This window comes from Dermacentor andersoni, unplaced genomic scaffold, assembly GCF_023375885.2.
Source record: "Dermacentor andersoni unplaced genomic scaffold, qqDerAnde1_hic_scaffold ctg00000033.1, whole genome shotgun sequence".
Classification (NCBI taxonomy): domain Eukaryota; kingdom Metazoa; phylum Arthropoda; class Arachnida; order Ixodida; family Ixodidae; genus Dermacentor; species Dermacentor andersoni.
This window is the reverse complement of record NW_027314755.1, coordinates 2,468,376-2,489,615: the sequence shown is the minus strand read 5'-3', so window position 1 is coordinate 2,489,615 and position 21,240 is coordinate 2,468,376. Positions and strand designations below refer to the sequence as shown.

Below are 21,240 nucleotides of genomic sequence, written 5' to 3'. Positions count from 1 at the left end.
CCCGGGGGGGGGGGGGTCCCTCAAGGTAGATGACGGGACGGATGAGAATGGAGAGGGAGTCAATTCACACACATTGTAATATCGATGCTAGGCTGCAGAAAATGGAGTAATATAGTATTTGCATTACAAAAAGCCGTGCAATACATGGGATCACAGCCAGGAAAGGAGGCAGTGCCCGGGGGGGGGTCCCTCAAGGTAGATGACGGGACGGATGAGAATTGAGAGGGAGTCAATTCACACACTGTAATATCGATGCTAGGCTGCAGAAAATGGAGTATAATAGTATTTGCATTACAAAAAGCCGTGCCATACATGGGATCACAGCCAGGAAAGGAGGCAGTGCCTGGGGGGGGGGTCCCTCAAGGTAGATGATGGGACGGATGAGAATGGAGAGGGAGTCAATTCGCACACACTAATATCTATGCTAGGCTGCAGAAAATGGAGTATTATAGTATTTGCATTACAAAAAGCCGTGCAATACATGGGATCACAGCCAGGAAAGGAGGCAGTGCCTGGGGGGGGGTGTCCCTCAAGGTAGATGACGGGACGGATGAGAATGGAGAGGGAGTCAATTCGCACACACTGTAATATCGATGCTAGGCTGCAGAAAATGGAGTATTATAGTATTTGCATTACAAAAAGCCGTGCAATCCGTGGGATCACAGCCAGGAAAGGAGGCAGTGCCCTGGGGGGGGTCCCTCAAAGTAGATGACGGGACGGATGAGAATGGAGAGGGAGTCAATTCGCACACACCGTAACATCGATGCTAGGCTGTAGAAAATGGAGTATTATAGTATTTGCATTACAAAAAGGCGTGCAATACATGGGATCACAGCCAGGAAAGGAGGCAGTGCCTGGGGGGGGAGGGGTCCCTCAAGGTAGATGACGGGACGGATGAGAATTGAGAGGGAGTCAATTCGCACACACTGTAATATCGATGCTAGGCTGCAGAAAATGGAGTATTATAGTATTTGCATTACAAAAAGCCGTGCAATACATGGGATCACAGCCAGGAAAGGAGGCAGTGCCCGGGGGGGGGGGGTCCCTCAAGGTAGATGACGGGACGGATGAGAATGGAGAGGGAGTCAATTCGCACACATTGTAATATCGATGCTAGGCTGCAGAAAATGGAGTAATATAGTATTTGCATTACAAAAAGCCGTGCAATACATGGGATCACAGCCAGGAAAGGAGGCAGTGCCCGGGGGGGGGGGGGTCCCTCAAGGTAGATGACGGGACAGATGAGAATTGAGAGGGAGCCAATTCGCCCACACTGTAATATCGATGCTAGGCTGCAGAAAAGGGAGTATTATAGTATTTGCATTACAAAAAGCCGTGCAATACGTGGGATCACAGCCAGGAAAGGAGGCAGTGCCCTGGGGGGGGGTCCCTCAAAGTAGATGATGGGACGGATGAGAATGGAGAGGGAGTCAATTCGCACACACTGTAATATCGATGCTAGGCTGCAGAAAATGGAATATTATAGTATTTGCATTACAAAAAGCCGTGCAATACATGGGATCACAGCCAGGAAAGGAGGCAGTGCCTGGGGGGGGGTCCCTCAATGTAGATGACGGGATGGATGAGAATTGAGAGGGAGTCAATTCGCACACACTGTAATATCGATGCTAGGCTGCAGAAAATGGAGTATTATAGTATTTGCATTACAAAAAGCCGTGCAATACATGGGATCACAGCCAGGAAAGGAGGCAGTGCCCGGGGGGGGGGGGGTCCCTCAAGGTAGATGACGGGACGGATGAGAATGGAGAGGGAGTCAATTCACACAAACTGTAATATCGATTCTAGGCTGCAGAAAATGGAGTAATATAGTATTTGCATTACAAAAAGCCGTGCAATACATGGGATCACAGCCAGGAAAGGAGGCAGTGCCTGGGGGGGGGGGGGGGTCCCTCAAGGTAGATGACGGGATGGATGAGAATGGAGAGGGAGTCAATTCGCACACACTGTAATATCGATGCTAGGCTGCAGAAAATGGAGTATTATAGTATTTGCATTACAAAAAGCCGTGCAATACATGGGATCACAGCCAGGAAAGGAGGCAGTGCCCTGGGGGGGGTCCCTCAAGGTAGATGATGGGACGGATGAGAATGGAGAGGGAGTCAATTCGCACACACTGTAATATCGATGCTAGGCTGCAGAAAATGGAGTAGTATAGTATTTGCATTACAAACAGCCGTGCAATACATGGGATCACAGCCAGGAAAGGAGGCAGTGCCTGGGGGGGGGGGGTCCCTCAAGGTAGATGACGGGACGGATGAGAATGGAGAGGGAGTCAATTCGCACACACTGTAATATCTATGCTAGGCTGCAGAAAATGGAGTATTATAGTATTTGCATTACAAAAAGCCGTGCAATACATGGGATCAGAGCCAGGAAAGGAGGCAGTTCCCGGGGGGGGTGGTCCCTCAAGGTAGATGACGGGACGGATGAGAATGGAGAGGGAGTCAATTCGCACACACTGTAATATCGATGGTAGGCTGCAGAAAATGGAGTATTATTGTATTTGCATTGCAAAAAGCCGTGCAATACATGGGATCACAGCCAGGAAAGGAGGCAGTGCGCGGGGAGATCCCTCAAGGTAGATGAAGGGACAGATGAGAATGGAGAGGGAGTCAATTCGCATACACTGTAATTTCAATTGTAGGCTGCAGAAAATAGAGGATTTTCCAGGAAGATCATCTCAAACAGGTTGACGAGCTCAAAAATGAGCTAAATAGCGTGCGTGATGCACGGAAGGTAGTGGAAAAAAGATGAAGCAGACGAGCAAAAGCTGAACTGCGCCGCCATTGTGAACGAGAATGGTCGTGACAATGGAACGCAGTCCCCTGGCGGGACATGTGAGGGAATGTCAGCAAAGCACGTGGAGTGCATTTAACGTGGCGAGGGAATAGTTGGAAACAGCGGCACCTACCTTAAGGCCGCCACGCGGAAAATTCAAGAGCGCATGGATCAATGCCTCTTGTCGAGTCCGAATCACGCGGAAAAGGACAAAGGGAAGCAGGGAGAGGACGGACAATGTGAAATGATTATCGCGGGCGACTGAAACCTGGCTAGATGCTCGGAAGCAACTGTGTAGAGGGTCGAAGGCGATAAAACAATGGCGTTAGGGACATTACCAAGGTGGACGCTGGGTTCTTTCTCTCATGGAGCAAGCAAAAGCAAAGCTCGCGGGAAATGGCCACGTGCGCAACCTTGTGATAGTACACGTGGGCTAAAAGACGTCCTAAACAGGAAAAAGACAGGAATAACGCAGCGATTCTTGAAGGGGGTGGACAACTTGCGCGAGCTATCCCCTCAAGTGCAGATCGGGGTGTGAATGCTGCAGGAGGTGCCTGTACGTGACAGTCACGTACAACGAGCCGTAGTGACTGCTAATGAAGTGATATGAAAAATGAACCGTGATAAAGACTTCGAGGTTGTCGAAGTAAACAGGAAAGTGAGAAGGAAGTGAGAAGATGTGGTGGTTTTCAACAAGACGGGATCCACTTCAATTACAGGCTTGCACGAGAAGTCTGCTGGCGACTTGCTGGTCGCGATGTTGCTTTTTTAGGGGGCCCACGGGCGCTCAGGAGCCCAGAGTAGGTAGTAATGAAGAGGGCCCCTTAAGAGAACCTCGGAATAGCATCGCAAATATTAACAGTAAAAGGATGACAGCAAGAAAGAGACCTTACCATGCAATGCTACATAAACATGCAGGGCGGCAGAAGAAAGGAATAGTGGGCAGAGATTGTGGAGGTGTTAAATAGAGAACAAATACGGGTGTATTCGGTTACAGAAACGCACCTCAGAGACTCGGAAGAGCCGCCAGTGATTGAGAGTTATGTTTGAGAAGGGTGCGACAGAAAAGCCGGAAAGGAATGGAAGGGAAGGCGGAAAGCTCACTCATCAATGAGCCAAAAGGAAAAGAGTAACCCTTTGGTTATCAGGTAGAATGAGTAGGAAAGAATTTACTGGGCATTAGGTATTTGTGGACTGGAAATAATTGCACAGAGAAGAATCAAGGGTTAGTGGAATGCATAAGGGCGGATATAAGGTGTTTCGGGAATTCTGCTGAAATTATCCTATTATGTAACGTGAATTCCCACTTACAGGATTTAGATCGCTATACCGACAATAACGGCAAGTCAATGCTACACCTTTGTGAGCAACATAAGCAGGTTATCGTGTATACAGGGCATAAGTGTGAAGGACAAATGACGTGGGAAGTGGGAAATCGGCTATCAACCATTGATTACTGTGTGATGACAGAAAGAATTCATGATTGGTTGAGAGGAATTATCATTGATGAGGAAAGGTATAGCAGCATAAGGAGTGATCATAAACTCATCATTTTGAATATTGGATAAGTAGTTGGGAAAGAGAGCAAGGAGTGCAAAATGGCCAGTCTAAAATGGAACGCTGAACAAATAACAAATATAGTCACTAGAGTCGAGGGAGAACTGGGAATATGGTCAAGAGTGGAATATTGTGAAATTCTAAGTGTAATAACGACAGAAATATGGAAAGAGAAATAACATGTTCGTTAGAAAGGGAAAAGAAAATAAACAGAAAAGCTGGTGGAACAGGGAGATACCAGAAGTGATCACCGAACGACAGAAAGCATCCCGAGAGCACTGGCAGGCAAAGAAGGAGGGTGATTCCACGAGAGATCAACACGGGTCAAAAATTTCATATTTTAGACTTTATTGAATATTTTATATTTTATGCGCATATCCCTAGGTAGCACTAAAGTGAGCGTGGCTTCTTTGCTGAATGAATATTTTAGGAGGAAAGAAATAACGATATTGTTCAGTGTGGAGGTGCCTATTTAATGCACAAGGCATTTCACAAATTCGTAACGATGTGAAATACAGTATGTTACAGCTACAAAGAATACATTCTTTTGTGTAAAACCTAGACGTAAAGAAGGGTCACCTAGCACTGTTTCAGGCTTTCGCGCAAAACGGAAGTGTTTTTAAAAAATTGCTTAATTTGCTACAATCTTCAAAAGCTGCTATATTTACGATTTTTTATCAACTAAACCAATATACGAAGCCTTTTGAAATTTGCTGGACTGCGAGACCTTAACGTATTCAACAATTGTGCTGAATATTCCTGCTGTATCACAACTTGCCATTTCTACAATTCGCCTCAAATTTGAAGTTTTGACAAAAATGAATGCTATATAAAAATGAAAATAAAAAAACCCCATCGTAAATTTTTCTCAATATCTCGTAAACAACTATTCACAGGCACGTGAAAAAGAATATTAAAAAATATGTTGCATTATTTTGTTTGTAATTACAATACAGGTGGTAGAAATGAGAGCTTTGCCAGAATGCAGCAAGGTGCTAAGAAAAATGGACATCGGGGTAAAAACAGCGTGCATAAGGCTCTGCCTTGCCTAAACTTGACCGTAATGGCAACGTAAAGCCAGTTTTGGTAAACTATAATTATTTCAATCACGGCGTTCTATAATGTCTGAATTTCTGACATAAATTCCTGGAGTCATGCCTCTCCTCGGCCATCATTGGCGCCCATATTTAGTTCCCGCTTTCAGATGCGGCTGCTGTAAAAATAGTCGCTTTTGATCGAGTTGATAGAGTGTAGCATAATGGGAAGTGAATCCATGGGAGGCGGTGAATTCTTACCGGAAGAAGACGAACTGGGAGGTAGAAAGAAGTGCCACTTGAAACTTTGCCTCACGTTCATTAGCAGAAGTCGGATTCGCGACGAAGGAACTTTCGCCCGGTGCTAAAGCAAATTCAACTCGGTGGCACTGCAAGGTTCAAATCTTACTTCGTATAGTGCAAGTGCCATTTGGACCCCTCAGGTACGAACACCTATGACATGTGCTCTTCGTACCAAAAGCGAATGCGCTTGTTGACTCTACTGCGAAGCCAGTTGGAGCGCCGAAAAGTTCAAGCTCTCATTCCAAATTTGTCAGCCTACATTACATACAAATCCCGACGTTGGTGCGAGAAACGTGGAATATGATCAGCACCAGACGCCCCTGAGAGAACACGGTTGAACGCAACAGACCTTTAGACCGCTGTGGAATATTATACCAAAGATGAGCATGAATGTGCTCGGCAGAGTCCCAACAAAAAGGACGTAGTATCTGTTTTGATTGATGGAAACAAACAGTATGCTGCCAAGAGATTCATGACCCGCTCGGTACGGGAGACATATCGTCTCTTTAAGGAAGCCAATCCGGATACATCTATTGGGCTCTCAAAGCTTTATTCTCTCCGGCCGAAATGGGTTCTTCTTGATCCACAACAATAAGTGTACCTTTTCATGTATTGCGCCAACGCCACACAGTGTGTTTCCGCGCTAGAAGTGCTCATCGAAGGTGTCTACACAATTACCCACCTCAAAGAACTATGTCTTTGCACCTCGGCCACGACCGATTCTTTCCTGGGCGATTGTGATTATTGTGCAAATGAGGATGCTTTTACTTCTACAACTTTGGGAATCCCTGAAGAGACAGAGGTAAACAATGCGGTATGGGAAAATGGCAACCTCGTCATAAAGACAGCACATGCTACTACCTTTCTCCAGGAGCTTGGTGCATGGCTTGTCATGTGGATCACCCATGAATATATAAGGGCATTCAAGCATCAGCAATGCACGATGCCAAACGGAATCAACAGCACGGATCCCGTGTTTTTGACTTTACTGAGAATTGGACAGCTGTTGTACCGAACGACGTACAATCATACCATTGGCACAAAAAAACAGGTCTCGCTATTTACGTGTGTCGTCATGAGTAGCAGATCCACTCAATGTTTTGCGGTTCTCAGTGATGACGTATGTCATGATGCTGCACACGCTTGCTTTGCGCTGGAAAACTATGAGCGCATGAAGGAAGAACTTCAGCTTGTCAAACATGCTACATACGTGCCTGACGGTGCCAGTAGCCATTTCAAAAACAAGTATCAGCTTTAGCAGCTGTTACAGAAGGAGCACGCGTCAAAGTGGCTTTTTTCGGCCACAGGACAGGGCAAAAAATGCTTGCGATGGTGTTGTTGGCTTAGTAAAGCACCAAGCCTCGCTGTACAATCTCGGAGCAGACAGCACTACAGTCATTAGCTCAGCCTCTGAAATGGTGGCGCAGATGGCCGCAACGCTGAAAAACGTAAAACTACCCTATGCAGATGTGGATGAAGTAGAGAACTTTCGCCGCCTCAAAAGGAACCAGTGCAAATCTTTGCCACGTGTTCCGGGCATACGGTTATGGTACATTTGGTTAAGCGAGCCTGACGCCACCAATTTCGATCGCGTTGTATTGGTGTCTCGCACTGCTACAGGTAATTGGAAAAGCATCAAGCCTTTCTGACCGTATACAGCGGGAATGCTCGAAGTTCCTTGTGCCCTCTCCCTGCCTCCATGCGGCATGTGCGGATCATTAACAAGTGTGCACTGACAGGTCAGTAAGTCAGCAGGCAAGCAACTGTGCCACTGCGTATTGGATTCGCTCCATTAGAACTGCGTGGTCTGGCCCTCTGGATCAGGTGGTCCTATAGAAAAATGCGGAAAGAGCTGCCAGTACTGCAGCGCTTCGTAAACGTAGGACGTGTTCTCAGCACGCTATCATCCTTTAGCATTCGTCAGTCGTGCTTCAACAACTATCCCATACATTGTATACCAGCAAGTTTGGCCGAGAGTTCATCTGGTCCTGCCAATACTTCAATGAAGAAATATATGCTCTACTTGAGTCTTTGCACAGAAGGCAATTTCCTCAAGAGTGCGCGGACCAGGTAATGTTTCGCAAAAGTCCCAAGTATCTGAAAGAGGAAGTCTCGTGCTCCTTTCCAGCTTTTCTAAGAAACTGTTAACTTTACGACAAGTGGTGATCCTTAGGGACTGTGAACTTTTGATTATATAGTATTCTAACAGTTAATTTTTTTTGTTTTTCTTCAGAGGCAGTAAAATAAGCAATCGCTGGAACAATCTGCCAGCTAACCCTGCCTTAACCAACACCATCGCCACTCCCAACACCGCCTCTTAGGTTGTAAATGACCTTCATGTAATGACCAATACGACATATTTAGAGGCATTTACCTGCCGTACAGTCTGTTACCTGTGTACATTTATACAGAGTTAACTGTTAATACTGTAGCACACAAAGAAATAAAAACCCTGCATTAACAGAAGGCACAAATTATCTACGCTGCAAGGCGCACGCACTTGCTGTTAAATAATATGAGCCACGTAATGGTTATGATGACGCTTCGTTATTCCCATTCAAGCGAATAAGTAGTGTACTAAACGCACTTTTGTGCAAAAGTATTAATTATTAGGTCAAAACTGGCTTTACGTCGCCATTACGGTCAAGTTTAGACAAGTAAGAGCCTTATGCACGCTGTTTTTACCCCAATGTCCCTTTTTTTTAGCACCTTGCTGCATTCTGGCAAAGCTCTCATTTCTACCACCTGTATTGTGAGTACAAACAAAATAATGCAACATATTTTTTAATATTATTTTTCACGTGCCTGTGAATAGTTGTTTACGAGATTTTGAGAAAAATTTACGATGGCGTTTTTTTATTTTAATTTTAAATAGCATTCATTTTTGTCAAAACTTCAAATTTGAGGCGAATTGTAGAAATGGCAAGTTGTGATACAGCAGGAATATTCAGCACAATTGTTGAATACGTTAAGGTCTCGCAGTCCAGCAAATTTCAAAAGGCTACGTATATTGGTTTAGTTGATAAAAAATCGTAAATATAGCAGCTTTTGAAGATTGTAGCAAATTAAGCAATTTTTTAAAAACACTTCAGTTTTGCGCGAAAGCCTGAAGCAGTGCTAGCTGACCCTTCTTTACGTCTAGGTTTTACACAAAAGAATGTATTCTTTGTAGCTGTAACATACTGTATTTCACATCGTTGTGAATTTGTGAAAATGCCTTGTGCATTAAATAGGCACCTCCACACTGAAGAATCTCGTTATTTTTTTCCTCCTAAAATATTCATTTGGCAAAGAAGCCACGTTCACTTTAGTGCTACGTAGTGATATGCGCATAAAATATAAAATATTCAATGAAATCTAAAATATGAAATTTTTGGCCCGTGTTGAACTCTCGTGGAATCACCCAGGAGCAGTTGCCGCAGGATGAAGTAGCCAGTAAATGGGAAATATACCGGGAGAAAAAGTATATGGTTCGAATACTGGTGCAAACAAAGATGAAATGTGAAAGTGAACGTTGCTTGTTAGAAATACCTGAGAAAAAGAAGGCCATACCTAGAATATTTTGGAACCAGATAAAATTATTAGGCAGGAAGTCAACAACAATACGACAACATATCCTAGACGAACAGAACAACCGAATCTTTCCGCGGCAATGACGAGGCTGCATTTGAAGAAGAAAAGGACCATGAAAGAGAACCAGTTGGAAAAAGAGCTCCTGATGACAAAGTTCAACTGTAAAGCCGAAGAGAAAATTCCTAAGCACAGAACTACTCGAGGTTCCCATTAGGCTGAATAATGAACTAAGACAAAAAGTAAGGAAGCTCTTTCGAAAGTAGTGGAAGAAACCTTAAGAGAAAGACGAATACCAGACAGTTGGCGACAAAGAAGAAGGAAATAAATTTATAGAGGTATGTGGTAGAAACATAGAATTCACTCGTAGTATAGGCCATTGTCAGTTACGTCGGTAACGTACAGGTCACGATGCAGGAAAATAAATTTGAGCTGTAAGCAACGGCAATGACATCAAAATAGGTAGGCGTCCGGATGATAACTTATTTGTCCTTACTTAGCGTATAGAAATATCAAGAGTAGAAAGGAAACCATTATATGTAGCCTTTTCAGACGTTACACGAGCGTAAGACAACCGAGACCACAATATCTTGACGAATATTCTGAAAGGGGGAGGCTTAGGCAATAGTTGTTTACAGCTCTTGAGAAATATTTGCCAAGGATGCATGCCGTTTGCATTGAATCAGAAGGGCCGAGGAGCGAGGACGAAATTAATAACAACAAGGGACGTGTAAGCAGGAGTGCCCGTAATCCCCACAGCTGTTTATGATCTACAGGTTGAGGATAGAAAGTGCACAAGAAGGAAGAAATGTCGGGTTTAATCTGAAATACAAACAGGCGGGTGCAGCAGAAGAGCAGCAGCGTCCAGGTCTGTTTTCAGTGGACGACGTTGTGTTGCTAGCTAACAAGCAAAGTTATATATGCATTGTCTGTCTAGCATTTATGGACTGGAAGCCAAGAACTAAGGTCCGACTCTTAGCGTTAAAACGTCAGGTCTTTTCGTATTCGCTGAAAACAGTGAACAGACAGTGTCAATAGAGGGCCGGAAAATACCTCGCGTAAAAGAATATAAATACCTTGGTATATGGATAAACGAAGGGAAATAATATATGGAAAGCAAGGTGAAAATAATAGTAAAGGGGAAGAGAAATGCGGCCATAATGAAACAGATCGCAATGAAGATCGTATATATGGTACGAGGTGCCCCGGGGTATGTGTAATGTTTCCAGGACTTACATTTGCAAATGCGGTTCTATGTTTCATTTCATTGGTGCAATTAGGGCGGTATTCTGTAAAAGTCAACCTAGTGGACTGTCCATTTCGGCCGTTGCTCATTGGATGGAGCTGTACGAGAGAAGACAAGCGACCCTAGCAAATTAGCAGCGGCAGAAATGGACAGCCCACTAGGTGGACTCTTAAAAATACCCCCTCCCCCCTCCTCCCGCGCTCAGGACTCGATGGCATCCGAAGGTCAGTGGGTTCCCTCGCACACGGGAAGACTAAAATCAATCTGTGTAGGGTGATATAGGCAGATGAAAAATCAGGAAAGAAACAATGTATGGGAACTCTAAGCGGAGCTCACTAGTTTGCGAAGCGAGATCAGGATGTCTTAAAACATGCCCCTATAAAGAGAGATATAAGAACGAAGAACAACCAAGTGTTTGCTGAGCTAGGGAAGCTAGGGAAACAACGGAGCATGTTTTGTTGGAATGTGGTAATATCTGCCCAGTGGTCAATTTATGCCTCACTGGCCTTCTTGAAGTCCCTGGTTTCAGCGAGAGCAGAGGAAAAGAAAACATGTTCGCTATAGAGATTACTAAAAGGCGAACGAAGGTGTACAAAAACAAAGTTCCCAATATGGGTTTACGATGCCGGCCACCGTGGCCGAAATTCGATGAGGGCCAAATGCGAAAACACCCCTATACTTAGATTTAGGTTCACACTAAAGAACCGCAACTGGTCTAAATTATTGCAGAATACCTCAAACGGCGCGCCTAATCTATTACTCGTTCGTTCTCTATGGCGCTCCTCACAATACTGGTGACCTACTAGACGCAAAATTATGTCACGGACCTGTCTATCGTTGCCAAGCTGCGTGTTAAGTCGTGAAACTGACAAAGCATGCAGCTAGTTTGTTTTCAGACAACAACAAATGGATCTGTTTTACTACAGTAATTTTCAAACGTGACCGCACCAGTTTGAGGAACTATAGTATTTCGATGCCATCGTCTTCATCAGCCTCCACCTATTATGTCCACTGCAGGACGAAGACCTCTTCCAGCAACCACCAATTACTCCAGTCTTGTACAAGCTGATTCCGAGGTGCAGCTGCAAATTTCTTCACTTCATGACCTAACCTATTTTTATGCATGCATAGAGTGCCATTCCTTTCCTATGGCAGCCATTCTGTAACTCTAAAGGGCCGTTTATAGTCCGACGTAACGTCCGCGCGCGTACACGCTACGTTACGTCGGCGAAAACGACCCCTCTATAGTCGGGCGCACCGGCGCAGCCAACGTAACCGGCGGCTTCCGACGCGCCCCGACGGGCCCGGCGCCGATATGGCTCCTGAGCCATTCGCGCGTCGGAGTCGGCGGAACTCTCGCACCACAATGCATTGCGCGCGAAGAAAAAGGCGCCAACACGAGTCCGCAGACGGCTTTTGCGGACGGCGCGCGACTTGGCGAACGTTCTGCGCCTGCTCCGAAGATAATAGCCGACGGCGGACGCGTTGAAGTATAGAGGGGATAGCATCTCGGCTGGCGCAGCGCAACCGACGTAGCGTGACTGACCACGAACGACGCTCGCCCGCGCGCCGATAACGTCGGACTATAAACGTGCCTTCCGGTTTACCGGTCTACCGGTTATCTAGAAGAACCAAGTGGCCCGCCGAGCTGCATTCTTTTATGCGAAGCATACTAGCCGCACAACCACGCTCCTCCTTGCTGCGCCGCGCGCGGCCGCGTAGCTACCACATGACGTCATAACAGCTGCAAAAGCGGAGGCTCAACTCGTGCGCTCGCTTGCGGCCGCGTAGCTACATAGCCGGGTCTCAGCTCGTGCGCTCGCCTGCGGTCGCACAGATGGTACTGCGGCCTAACTTCCGCTACTCCCGCTAGGGTACTGACGTCGCAACAGCTGCAAGCCGGTCTCAACTCTTGCGCTCGCCTGCGGTCGCACAGCCGGTGCTGCGGCCTAACTACCGTTCCTCCCGCTAGGGCACTGGCGTCATAACAGCTGTATAAAAGAGCGGCGCGCTCTCGTCGAGGCCAGTTGTATAGCGCGATGGCGGGAAAGGAAAGGGCCGCTCGTCAGAACGCAAAGCGCAAGTTACAAAGAGCCACGGAAACGGCCGAAGAACGAGAAGTTCGGCTTGCCAAGTGACGTCTACAGTACGCGGCTAAACAGCAGCGTTCCTCCCCACAGAGTCCGAGGTAAAGGATGAAGTTGCGAGTGTATCTGGGAGTACTTCTACTCTAGTATGCTTCGCATCCTGGGCTTAACCTTAGCTAAGCCACAGCCATTTTATTTCTCCTAACGTCAACTAAATGTCGGCTATCCCCTCTTGCTCTCTGGTCCACGCCACTCGCTTCCTCTGTTTTAACGTTATGCCTTGCATGTTTCGGTCCATTGCTCTTTGTGCGGAGCTTAGATTTTTCTCGAGCTTCTTCGTTAACGTCCAACTTTCTGTCACATTTGTTGACACTGGTATAATCCAATGATGCTACATTTTTTTCCTTTTCAATGACAGTGGTAAGCTGCCAGTCAGGATTTTTTATTGCCTTCCGTACGCATCCAACGCATTTTTAATCTTCTGTAAATTTACTTCTCATTGTCAGGATCCCGTGAGAGTAATTGTCCTACATCATCAATGTGACCCTGCGTCGATGTTGTTTCCTTGCCTCGCTGTTCAACATTACCTTTGGCTTCCTGCATATTATTCTTCAACCCCTCCCTTGCATTGCCTCTATTAAAATACTAAATGAAATGTTTTCAATTCATATGCACTGTTACCGAAGAATACGATGTCATCTGTTAAGCTACGGTTGCCGAGATATTCGCCATTGATCTTCACTGCCAAGCCGCCGCTTTACCTTGAGTACTTAAGTATATAAGCATGCAGTGTATAGCAATGGCAATATTGTGCCTCCTTCCCAGATCCCTTTCTTTAAAGATAATCTACTACTTTCCTGGTGGAGAACCAAGGCAGCCACGGAATCTTTGCAGACATTTCCTAAGACATCCAAGTATGTGTCTTGAACTAATGAATGAAAGGCATATACACAAATTAAGTGTACTTCAAATGTTCCTAATTGACTGATTTATGACAAGCATCTGGTCGATTATAGAATATCCCTTCGTTAAGCACTCGGGGTTGAATGAAGTCAAGTGTTTCCCTAATTATGTTGGAAGTTATCTTGTTTCAATACCGAAAGCAAGCCCATGTGCCTGTAATTCCTCAATTTTTTATTGCTTTATGCTGTCGTAAGCTATGGGAACTCGGTCAGTATTCAATATCACAGAACCGTCTGTTGCAAAACGAGTAACAACACTTAAAATGTTTACAGAATGACCCCTTATTAACGTTGTGCAATGCATTGTTTCCATCCACGTGACATAATATAATTATTTGACTATTGAGCAAATATTTGCCACAAATGTAGGTCGCAAGCATGTTGCAGGAATACATACGGTCTCATTGTTGTTGGGTGCCATGACCTTGAGGTAGGTCGCTGCTGAAAGTATGCACAGCGTAACCACCATGACCACAGCCACCAGCAAAGCATGGGCCTCCGAGTACTCATAAGGGCCATATGTAGGCAAGGAGGCGAGCGCAGTCGACGCCACCGGATCGCCGTAGGCCGCAAACGCGCAGCACCAGCCGTAGATGGCCTCGGCTGTCTGAGGTATCCCCGGCTGCTGCTCTCTGTATATTTCTGATGCCCAGAAGTACAGCAGCAGCCGGGTTAGCCCCCTGGCAGCCAGCGTGGCCACCCAGGCTTGCCAGGAGCCCCAGTGCCCCATGCAGGCGGAGAGCGTTGGGAAGGTTGGCATCGTCTGAGAATGAGATAGAACAAAGAAAATGTTCCATCTAAGTAGAAAATACACTTCAGACGAACAAACATGAAATTGTTAGGTAACAGTGCTGCTTAGCGTTGCTGCCACTGTGTCGAGGCACACGCGCTGTTGAACGAACAAAACAGACAAGATACCCCAAGTCCCAAACCAAGGAGGCCCCCTTTTTGTTGTAAGCGCACTGGTTTATGAATCCTGGTGGGAAAGCGGACGTCGCTCATTGGAGGAACACGGGTCGGGTTCGATGCAACGCCACAAGCACCGTGCTAACATAGTATTGCGTGCGGACAAGCTCGGGGAAAAACACAGAGCGAGAAAATCCCATTCGACGGAGTAGCTGCTTGTCACATGTCTGACTATATAACCTGGAAAGTTATCGTGCACCCTTGCGAAGCCTGTTTACGCCACTTGTGTCCTAACTATGTGAACGTTATTCGCTAGGGGCTCATAGTGATTCTCCAAAAGGGGGCCGAAAATGAGACAACCATAGAGTGTTGCCGGCACTTACTCGCGTACAGATGTTTACTCGAAATAAACGTGCCAGAATTTCAGCGGTATAATTACCCCTCCCTTGAACAAGCGTAAATGAGCATGTGAAAATATAAGGTGGAACGTGCCAAAGCAAGACGGGTGGCTATGAGACGCCGTGGGAGCTCTCCAGGGTAAGTTCGACCACCCGAAGTTCTTTAAAGCTCCCAGAAAGCAGGTGACATGAAACGCGCGACCAGCAGGTGCTCAGCAGCGGGACAGACAGAGGTACCCACCGCAATGGTTAAGGAAAGGCGGAACGGTCACTGCAGTCGAAAAAGCGCGTTTTTCCAATGTTGCGCTTACCCCTTTGATCTGCGGGAGAAGTGGTTGATCTTTGCTGCTCCTGGCATCCTCGATGCACCACAAGTAGCGGAAGATCAAGGATGCTTCCAGAATCATGTAACAGAGGTAAATTCACATGATTTCATGAATACACGCTACTCAAGAAAAATTGAATTGTTACTTCTTTGCGTTTTCCTTCATATTTTGGCACGTTCCCATGAGGGGGAGAGGGCTGACCATGGTCCTCAGTGGACACAGAATATGCACTTCTTGCTTCCCGTAAATTTTTTGAACAGTACTATTGATATCTAATTAATAGTAAATATAAATTATCTTGTGTTTCTGTTTCACTAATGTTGATCATACCAATTATGACGAAGTATATATGAACATTACGCAATTCACTGTTAATAATGAGGTAAATGTGCTTAACATGAGAGTCTACCAGCCGCAATGATGTACTCATGTACTGGTCACACCTCCTTTTAATCTCAACCAAGGGTACTTGCCCGAAATGATAACATGTTAATCTCTCAGAGGAGAATGAATATACACGATATGGGCTGCTCTAGACAGATCATTAATTGCATTTGTGGCAGAATAAGAGGAAGCGCTCCAGTGATTCTATATTCCCGCATGGACCAGGAAGGTTTGATAGTGCGTACCCACACCTACTCGTGAGCAGATTTAGTTGCGGTATACGACATCGTAATAGCGTAAAGGAAACTTCGCATTGCCGAGAGGGACAAGACCGAACATTCCAGGGAAGCGCTAAATGCACGTAATTCCGTGCAGCAAAGAGCTCATTTTTTGCACCTAGGACTATTTGTCGCGATCGCAACCTTGTTACCACCAGCAGAGTAAGGCTTGGAATAAAGAAACCCACTGGCCCAATAATGGCTGCCTTTCCCATTCTGTATGCCATCTCATTATGGGCTTGTCCAGAATGTTCAGATATCTACAAAAACCAAATTTCTTTAAGGTGATGTGGAATAACCACAAGGTACTGCTGTATCTAAATGTTACTGGCACATAGCCGCTCTGTTGGATTCTCGAAATGCTCGCTCGTGCGCACTACGCAGCATTCGCCAAGAGGCGGCAGAATAAACTATGTTTATTAGGATAAACACACAAACATCGTTTGTCTGGCGTATCGTTGGTAAATAAATATAATTACCAAATTACAAAAAAGCTACACAAATGACAGGTACCCCGTGGGGTAATAGAAAAAGCTAGAATAAAATACCACGGGAAGAGTAATTTTCTGCGGTCTTCAAAACTGACAAAGTGCTGCTGCTAGAATGAATGAAAATATAAATCAATATTTACGATAATTCGTCATTTCAGAAATCCGCCCGATTGCTAGCAAGAATAAAAGTGCTTCATGCCTGTTCAAACAACCTTGTGACTGCACCCAAACGTGTAAGTCTCCAGCGAAAGTAAGACGTGGAGGTTCATGCTGAGACCAAGCTTGTTTATAGGGACCCCAAGCAACAACCTCTTAGCGGGTGAAATCTTCGGCACGCAACGTGGTCAATTGTTTCGGGTTTCTCCGCTTTGTGTACACAAAGTAAATGCAGCCAAACGATCCTTGTGGGTGTCGGAATTTAGTGTCGGGACACGGCAGCGTAACCTCTTTAGTGTAGGCTCTCTTTTGCGTGCTGGGCTCCGCTTGTACCCGACTCTTAGCGTCAGTGCTAGCCTGGTGCTGCTCAAGAACTTCGATCCCAAGTACTCCGTTGAGAAACTCAAGTAGTTCGATGCCATCGTCATCATCAGCGTCCACCTATTTTATGTCCACTGCAGGACGAAGACCTCTTCCAGCCACCGCCAATTACTCTGGTCTTGCACAAGCTGATTCCGAGTTGCAGCTGCAAATTTCTTCACTTCATCACCGAACATATTTTTATGCTTCCATCGAGTGCCGTTCCCTTCCTATGGCAGCCATTCTGTTACTCTAATGGTCCACCGGTTATCTAGGAGAACCAGGTGGCCCGCCGAGCTGCATTTTTTTCTCCAAATGTGAACTAAATTCCGGCTATCCCCTCTTGCTCTGTGGTCCACGCCGCTCGTTTCCTGTCTTTTAACGTTACGCCTTAAATTTTCCTTTTATCGCTTTCTCTGCGGAGCTTAGCTTTTCCTCCACCTTCTTTGTTCTGCCCATATGTTGGCGCCAGTATAATGCAACGATTCTACATTTTTCTTTTCAATGAGAGTGGTAAGCTGCCAGTCATAATTTGTTAATTCCTCCCATATGCCCTCCAACCCATTTATTTTTCTCATTTATACAAGTACCTGCAGCACCACAAGAGCATTATTGCCGGGGGGGGGGGGTACAATGAGGAAAATAAACATGTGACAGAAAAATAGAAACAGCTAAGCACAGGTGTTAAAAGTAACAAAATACGTAACATGGATGAGTCATCTCGACGGCGAAACGGTCTTCAGCAAAACTGCCGTGCAAAATCGCAACACAGAAATGGCAAGGGTACACTATCGCATGAAGCGCAATGCCAGCCAAATGATGTTAATTAAGTTAACGGAATGATATTATACTACGGCATACTGCGTGACAATAAAGACAAAATTTCTGAACTCGTTTTACATTCACCAATGCTCTTGGGAATCCTATTCCCGTGTGCGGAAGCATGCGGAATGAATGAATTACGGTAGACATCAGTACGACAGCACATTTCAAGAACTTTCAGGCCGTGATCACATCGTTTAGAGATGAAGTGGGTAGGATTATTGTGCAAGGTCTTATTTATTTCTGGGAGATTAGAATGAATTCAGAAAAAAAGTTCTAATTTTGCAGTGAATCGGCGGTGTGCTAGTGTTTTCCAACCAAGGTCTTCTTTAACTAATGTAATACTTCTACGGAAGTTATAATTACCAGAAAGAAATCTTGCAGCGCGGTTTTGGACGCGTTCACGCTTTTCTATAAGTTTAGAGCTTTGGGGGTCTCATACCTGGCAAGCGTATTTGGGGGGCTTTATAAAAAATACGTCTATCAAGCTTTAGTATACGAGATGATGTTAAGGTTAAGCATTCAATATGTCTGCTCTATGTTAATTTTTCTGAAAAATAGACCCCGAGGTATGTATAGAGTTGGACCTTTTCAAGGAATAGTCCGTCCAATTTATACACTGATCTCACAGGAAAGCGTTTATGGGTGAATGACACAAGCTGACATTTAGCACTGTTCAAAAGGAAAGACATGCCGCACTTAATGCACCGAACATGAGTTTAGATCATTCTGCAAACTACTAACATCACAATCATTTTAAACATTCTTGTATATGGCACAATCATCAGCATATAACCTCATTCTGCATTCCAGATTGTGGACAATGTCATTTATAAAGACTAAAAATAACAAAGGCCCCAAAACAGACCTATTTTATTCTTCTGTAAATATCTGTCCCATTGTGAGGATTCCCTGTGAGTAATTGTCCTACATCAACGTTCCCCCGTGCAGACTCTCGACGCTGACTCGCGATAATGAATTCTTGTTGCCTTGCTACCCTATTGGACATTGCCTTTGTCTCCTGCATATTCATCTTCCACCCCACTAAATCAAATGTTTTCATTTCATACCCATTTTTTTGCCGAATAATTGGATGTCATCTGCTAAGTTAAGTTGCCTAGATATTCAACATTGATCCCCACTGCTAAGCCACCCCAGTCTAATAGCATCAATACCTATATAATAAGCTTGCAGTGAATATCGATGGTAATATTGTGCCTCCTCGCCTGACCCCATTCCTTGTAGGCAATCTTCTACTTTTCTATTGGAGAAGGAAGGCAGCAGCGGATTCTTTGCAGATATTTCCTAAGATATTCAAGGATGTGCCTTGTACTCCTGCGCAGAGCTTCATGATGGCTGATATGTCCAATGAATCAAATTCCTTTTGAAAATCAATGAAAGGCATATACAGGGGCTGAGTGTACTCCAATATATTCTCATATAACTGATTTGTGGCAAGCATCTGGGCCATTGTAGAATATCCCTTCATGAAGCCAGCGTGTTCTCTTGGTTGAATGAAGTAAATCCTTTCCCTTATTCTATCGGAAACACCTTGGTGAATACAATACTCGATACTGAAAGGATGCTGATGTGACTGTAATTCTTCAATTCTTTATCGGTTTATGCTATCGAAAGCTATAGGAACTCAGTATCCAGTCTCACACAACCGTCTATTGCAAAACGAGAAACAACTCTTAAAATATTTATAGAATGACCCTGTATTCACGGCGTGGAATGAATTGTTTCCTCCAGATGGCATAATAATATTTTTTTACTGTTGAGTAAATATTTCCGACAAATGTAGGGCACGAGCATGCTGCAGGAATACGTACCGTCGCGTTGCCCGCATCGACTTGCATCTTCACGAAGGTCGATGCTGTGAGGACGGCGACGGCCCCCACTATGACGACGGCGGCCAGGGCGCCGTGCGCGTTCGCGTACCGGTACGGGCCGAAGACAGGTAGCGTAGCCAGCGCTGTAGCGGCCACAGGGTCGGCGTAGGCGACGACAGCGCAGCCACAACCGTAGAGGGCTCGGGCTCCCTGGGGGATCCTCGGCTACTGCTGGCGGTAAATCTCCGCCGCCATAAAGTAGAGCAGCAGCCTGGTTGCTGTCAGCGTCGCCACCCACGTTTCCCTGCGGCGTCAGTGCCCCAGGCACGCGGAAAAGTCGGCTGCGGTGGCATTTCCTGACCATGAGATGGAACAAAGAAAATGCTCTAACCAAGTAGAAAATACAATTCGGACGAACCAACCGGAAATCGGAAAGAAATATTGCCGTCTAGCGTTGCTGCCACTGTGTCGGGACGCACAGTTCCAAGAGCACAACTGACAACAGTCCAAGTCCCAAACCAAGCTCCCCGTTTGGTAGCGCACGCGTTTATATATCCTGGCGGGCGGTGACGTCACCAGCGAGATCGGAAGCCGCAGCAGTCTTGCGAAGCGGGCGACGCTCAGTGGAACGCCGGAGCACTTTGATGCGTTCCGGTGCGCGTTCATTGGAGCGCCGGTTGCGTTCGATGCAACGCCACATGCAGCCTGCTAACGTAGTATTGCGTGCGTACAGGCTCGGGCAAAAGAGAAAGCTAGAAAATGCTATTCGACGGAGTAGCTGTCTAACATGTCTAACTATCACCTGGATAGTTTTCGTACAACCCTGCGAGGCACGTTTACTACACTTGTGCCCTAACCGTCTGAACGTGCTCCACTAAGGGTGTACAATGATTTTTTAAAAGGGAGCCGAAAATGGGGCAATCATGGAGTGTTGCCGGTACTTACTCGCGTACTGATGTGCACTCTAAATAAATGTGCCAGGATGTCAGCCGTATATATACGTCTCCCTAGAACAAGCGTAAAAATGGAGGTGATAATATGAGACAGAACATGCCATAGCAAGACTGGTGGCCATGAGATGCCGTGTGGGACGTGGGCAGGTTAAGATCGACCACGTGGGGTTTTTTAAAGCTCACCGAATGGCAGCTGACCCGACGTGCGCGACCAGAAGGTTTTCAACAGTGGCATAGACAGACGTAGCCACCGCAATGGTTAAAGGAAAGCGGAACGGTCACTGCAGTCGAAGTGGCGCGTCTTTCCAAAGCTGCACTTGCTCCATTGAATTCCGGTAAAAGAACATCCTCTTCGGTCTCTTGGGTGTCGCGGAGTCACCTTATGTAGCTGGGAATTTTACCAAATTTCGGGAATGATATAAGTAATGTAGGTGAACATGACTGAGCGGAATTCGACTCGATTTCGACCGATTTTTTCTTCGTGATGATGATGGCGTAATATTATGTACTGGGGTATTGGCCAGGGATTTCGTGCTGAAACGATTACCTATTCTTTTGAAGTGTTACATATTCGATGAAAAAAAAAACAAAGGAAAGGAAACATACAAAATTGAACAAAAGACTAGAGAACAATAAAAAAAATTATTCGTTTTGTTGATTGTATGTAACCATAAAAGGCATCAAACAAGTCCCAGCTGACCCCTATACCTGACGCACCGGAAGACTGTATAATTTGTGATAACATTCTCCTTAATTTAGCAAGCGGAAGTTGTATG

At 45.6% G+C, this 21,240-nt stretch overlaps 1 long non-coding RNA gene and 1 pseudogene across 1 annotated transcript; both read right to left on the bottom strand.

Annotated features, from left to right (window-relative positions):
- Positions 1–14,316, bottom strand: part of LOC126518109 (uncharacterized) — a 125,187-nt pseudogene extending 110,871 nt beyond the window's left edge.
- Positions 14,317–15,173: 857 nt separating this feature from the next.
- Positions 15,174–20,023, bottom strand: LOC140214412 (uncharacterized). Its single transcript, XR_011891352.1, has 3 exons — positions 19,934–20,023; positions 19,512–19,867; positions 15,174–15,256 (listed from the first exon to the last, which is right to left on the bottom strand). It is a non-coding gene; the product is annotated as an uncharacterized lncRNA (long non-coding RNA).
- Between the last annotated feature and the right edge of the window lie 1,217 nt (positions 20,024–21,240).